Here is a 5,657-nt window from a genome sequence, read left to right on the forward strand (position 1 = left end):
TGCTACATTTAATGTTTCTGACTTAGCCCCTTTTGATACAGATGATGCTTTTGATTTGAGGGCAAATCCTTCTCAAGAGGAGGGGAATGATAGCATCATAGTACGTGACCACGTCTACAATGGCTCGAGTGATCAAGGGGGTGAGGATCGCGTGCAAGCTCTAAGTGGATCCATTACTAGAGCTCGAGCAAAGAGACTTCGTGAGCAACTCAGTGTACTTATTCAGGCCATACACAAGTCCTTTGAAGGATTCATACACTCAAGTGAAGGTGATCGCGGTCCAGTATTGAGCATTGAAGCTACACCTGAGTATTAGGGTCTTACCAAACCCTAGTTAGCGAGATTCGCATTATAGTCATTTAATTTCACATTAGTTGATTAGATTGAATAATTGGCTAAGTGCATGTTGCACATAGAAATACCAAGGGTAAGATTGCTTTTTAGTCATCATTATTTGTTAAGGTGAGCTGCCTTGGAGGGAAAGCCCACATGAGGCCCGACTCATCGAGGGCCCATATTAGCACACCTTTAGTTCCTTTTCCTTACTAGTTTAGGGTTTACTTGTAGCCTATATAAGGCACTCCATTACTCCCACAAAGGTAGACACTTTTATGATAAAAATATAGAGAGAGTTTTCTCCATAGCTTTCGAGCAAACCTTGAACAACTTAGAGTTATACTCTAGTGTTCTTGTTCAGCTTATCGATTCAAGAATCACACTTGAATTGTGGCGCCTTCTACACTTGCTTGAGGTTCACTAATTCGTTTGATTACGGGTTGAGATAGTATCAACAAGTTCGTAGTCACGGGGATTAGAGGGGTCGTAGGGTTTCCGCTGCCACAGTTTCTTGCATCCGACGTCAAATCCAAGAAGCGATCTTGGGTCGCGAATCTCCTCACCAACGAGATTCGTATCATAGAACCAAGAGAAAAGAAAAAAAAATTGAGATGAAAATTGTTGGTGACAAGTGGCACTAATCCATGCACCTTTGACCCAAACTAAGACCAAGCCTTATAACCTTTCTTGGCCTTCATTCTTCTCCATTTTTCCAGCCTCCTAGCCATGGATCTTGAGAAAAAAACAAGAGAAAGAAAGCTCTAAATCCATCTTAGATTTAACTTGATTGAGTGAGAAAGCAAGAAAAATCAAACCCGATTAACTTCTATTGAGGGCTTAAGGAAGCTTGGGGAGCTAAACTTTGGAAGGAGAGATGAAAGATATCCCTTGTAGCTTATTATTGAGGTATATTGGCTGTCCATCATCTTTAGTTCCTTTAATTCTTGCTTAAGTTGCTAAAGCACTCAATATTTTTGGTTGATTGATAGCTATATGCGGGAGTAGTGTTGTGATGATTGGTGTTGGGAATTGGTAAGTTGAGGGTTTTTGTATTGTTCAGTCCATATTTTTCTTGTTTAGTCATGGAATATGCTGTGAATCAAGTTGGTAGACAAAGGAGGTGAAGTTGTAAAGACTCACATAATTTATCTGAATTTTAAACTCCAATTCTAGCTCATTTAATATTTTTACTTGGCCATTTACCCCGAATATTATTTCTAATCTCTTGAGACAAATTAAAATTGATCTATGACTTACTATATTTTTTAAGTGGCTCGTTCATCAAAATTTAATTTCTGAAGGCTCGTGGAAGTGAAATAGTGAATACGCGATTGGAGTAAATAAATTGAATCGAGAATACAATGTGTGACGGTTTGGAAATTGGAGACTTGTATATTAGTCTCAAAATAGGTTTTTGTTATGCTTAAGTGCTCAATTATTAGTAGTATACTCGTTATAAGAATTTCTTAGAGATTTCGCTCTAATCGCGTAATAAATTTGGAAGTACGCATTTTTTGCGCGCGTGATTAATTGAAGGGAACTAAGACTTTTATTTTTTGGGACTACCTAGAGTGAAATAATGATGATTGAATGTAAGTGCACTAGTGCACAACTTAAAAGGAAATCGAGACAAAACGCGCGCGTAACCGTGCACTATTTAGCTGTTGATTTTGTGCACCAAATACTTCAACATTAAGCGCTTTCCTTTGGAAGCCTCATTTAGACCAAAATTCTCTTCTCTTGCTCTCTCATTTGCGCCATCAAGCAAGAAAAAACAACTCCAAGAGTTCTTCAAATTTCTTCACCAAATCTTCATCAAATTACTCCAATTCACCTCAAATTCACACCACACTTAGCTAATCACTTGGAGACCACATTAAGCTACAAAAGGGGGCTGCTATCCACGGTTTTCTTAGGCTAAGGAGGGGCTGAAAATTTCTGTCTTGTTCATCCAGCGAAGTAAGTCACGATCAACCTCGATAATCTTGAATTATGGAAGTTCTATTGCACATCTAAGCTTATGCATACATGTGGGTAGCTTGTTTATGTTGGAAAAATGGTTGTGTGGGCTCTATGAACTCCCACATTTGATGGATGGACTGATGTGGTGAATGATGATGTTATTAATGTTAGTTTGGTGCTTAAATTAGTGAAATAATGTTGGGTTGTTGATAGAAACTTAAGGATGGTGCAATGACCAAAAGTGACCATTTTGCCCTTGCTATGTTCATGCACTTTGATGCAAAATTTTGAGATTCTAATGGCTTGATTATGATGTATACATGTTATATTGAGTGTGTGAAAAGTTCATTGAAAAATAACATGATTTGGTCACCCAAATGTGATGATTTCGAGAGCTTAGAAAACTGGAAAATGGTTCCCGTAACTGCCCAGGCAGTCCTTTTCTTTCGGCCATAAATTTTTACTCCGATGTCAAAATTGAGTGCCATTTGTAGCACTGGAAACTAGACACTTCCAGTTTTTCAACGGTATAAAATGCACGTTCTGATTCCACTTGAACAGTCCGTGACAATCATTTAAAAATGACTGTCCTGTTTCTCGTGTACACTAGAACCCTGTTTTGAACAGCGAGTTAATGCTAAACAATGAGCTAGTTGTGGACAGATTTTGGAAACGATTTCTTCTATGAAATTGTAGCCTTAAGAATCTAGTTTTCAACGCTACCAACCATGCTCAATTCTGAATTGAATTGAGTAAATTATGACCAGATTTCGAAACTGACTCTGTAGGCGAAAACCCTCATTACGGGCAAATTGTAACCAATATTGATTTGGGTCTTGCTATTTGAAAGTTTTGGTGTAAATCACCTACCAAACACATCTTGGATGATTATTAGACCTTTTTTGCACCAATGAACCATGTTTGAGGAATTTTCCTTGGCCAAATGCTTGAAAACGGAAAAACGGAAGTCCAAGGCAGATTTGCCTTGGAACTCCTTGGAACTTTAGTGGTTTTGTTAACCATCTTTCCGAGCGTATTTTTCTACAAAATTTTACAGAGAAATAGTGCCTATATGGTAGTATTATACTGCTAAATTTGGTACCATTTCGAATCCATTTCACTGCTCAACTTAGCTTCCAAAGTTCATGATTTGAGTTTGGAAAACCCTTGATTAACAAGGAAATCTTAGTAACTTTGAGCTACCATGTCTTGGTGCTCAAAACTCCGAATCTTGTTCCGTTTGTTTTGTTCTAAACTTGGATTACAACTCTAATAGAGTTCCAAATTTCAGAGATTAGTTCAGATCAAGTGAAGTTTGCCAAATTTTCAAAGTTGACCAAAAACCAACCTAAACCTGTCTTCAATGCCCCAGAACAGCAACTTTGAGCTAAACTTTGGATATCTTCCGTTTGGAATCATGGAAAATTGTCTTCTAAGAACTTTTAGTAATTTCTAAGAGGTTTCCAACGGTACCAATTTTTCCAATTTTGGACTTGTAAAGAGTGAGATACGATTTTTCAAATATCTCATATCAAAACTAAAATTTCAGAATCTTAAGGAAATGGAGTTTTTCGAATTCTCCTTATTCCTTCGATATTACTTGAACGTTTTATACTTAATTTCAAAGATAAAAACTCGATTTCTCTTGTACCTTAAAACCCCATTTTTGAGCCTTAATTCGCGAGTAATTTAGGCTCATTTTAGTGAAATTTCTTAGGATTGTACAAGCGTGCAATCTTTCTCGATAATTTGGGTTTATAAGTGACTGTTCACTATTAATTAATCTGGCTCGCACGAGGACCTTCAAGAGGATCCTACGGTAGACGCTTGAACTTCAAGTAACATTTCTCCTTGGTTGACTTGGTGAGTGTCAAGTGCATGATTACTTGAACTCCTGTGAATTGATACATGCTTACTTGATATCCATGACTTGAGATTTTGAAAATGGAGTCGAGTGTGTATTTTATCGCACTCGTTCTCACTTGAAACAAATAACTTGCTTGACAAGAAATGAATGACCTGCTAGACATGACATGAATGCTTGAATGTATCAAATGCTTGCTTGACATGAAATAGTATGCTATGGTTACATACGTCACTGGAGTGAATCTCCTCGACACACACATGTACATGGGGGACGTCCAAATCTCATCGGCCGACCTTGGACTCGAGCCGACATGGGATTGGTCGGGAACCTTGGCGAGCCATGAGAATCACATGATAAGCTTGATCTATTGGAGAGATCTTGCTTGGCATACTCGTTGAAGTATTGCCTTATAAATGACGTTCGGTCCCGGTGGGGGTATGTACGGTGGATGGATGGAAGTAAGTGGTGATCCACGGATTGAAAATACCAACCCGGTTGACGGAGTGTCATCGCGGGAAGGTATACGAATGACCTTGGCAAAGCAAGTGGAACTTATCTCCTGAGAGCTACCATATCCTTGAATTGTTTCTGTTTACATTTTATTGGAATTGTCAATTATTTGTACTTTATCAATTGACCTGTTATTTGGGCTTGTTACTTGGACTATGTGCTTGCATGTGTGTTCTTGGCCTCACGAGCATTTTGCTCACCCTGTAGATTTGTTTTCCTTAACAGGATTGGACATTGAATGAACTTGGAGAAACCCCCTTTTGATGTACTTTTGGCTTAGGGTTTCTAATGTAATTTGGGTTAGACCTCTTATTGGTTGTACTTTTGAGAATCTAATGTATGATTTGGGTATTTGATGTATCTGGATGTTGTATATTTTAAGAATTGAAGTATCCTTTAGATATTCGAGGTAAGATTTGGATAATTGTTATAAATTGTTAAGTTGAAAGCTTCCGCATTATTTGACTTGTTTTATCTAGTTGTGATGTCTAGTATTGCATTAAACTTGAATGAAATTGCTTGAGTCCTGGCGAGAGTTGGGCAAACGTTCCGCGGATACCCTTTGGTTCGCTTTAGGGAGAAGTGGGGGCGTCACAGTTGGTATTAGAGCGCTAGGTTAGAGATCTATATGGGAGACATACTAGATACTCTACCCTTAAGATCTGAAACCGGATAACTAAGTTATGCCTTAAGTAGTACTTGGGGCGAACTAGTGACTAAGTTAGGCATGCCGTAAGTGACATCCATGCGAATTAATGGTTAAGTTTCTAACCCGAAAAGTGTGATTGTTTTGCAGGGATGGATAATAGGAATGGGACTCCGGCAGCTAATGGTAATGGCCATGCTAATGGTCATGTAGAGCCTCCTAGGCCTATTTACTACCGAGTTTTAGGTGGGGAGGCTCGTGTACGCTATTCACCTGCTAATAGGTAGCCCCGATATTCGTGTAGGGTGACTTTTGCCTACCCGAACCACGTTGTAC

Source organism: Coffea eugenioides, unplaced genomic scaffold, assembly GCF_003713205.1.
Source record: "Coffea eugenioides isolate CCC68of unplaced genomic scaffold, Ceug_1.0 ScVebR1_3595;HRSCAF=4978, whole genome shotgun sequence".
Classification (NCBI taxonomy): domain Eukaryota; kingdom Viridiplantae; phylum Streptophyta; class Magnoliopsida; order Gentianales; family Rubiaceae; genus Coffea; species Coffea eugenioides.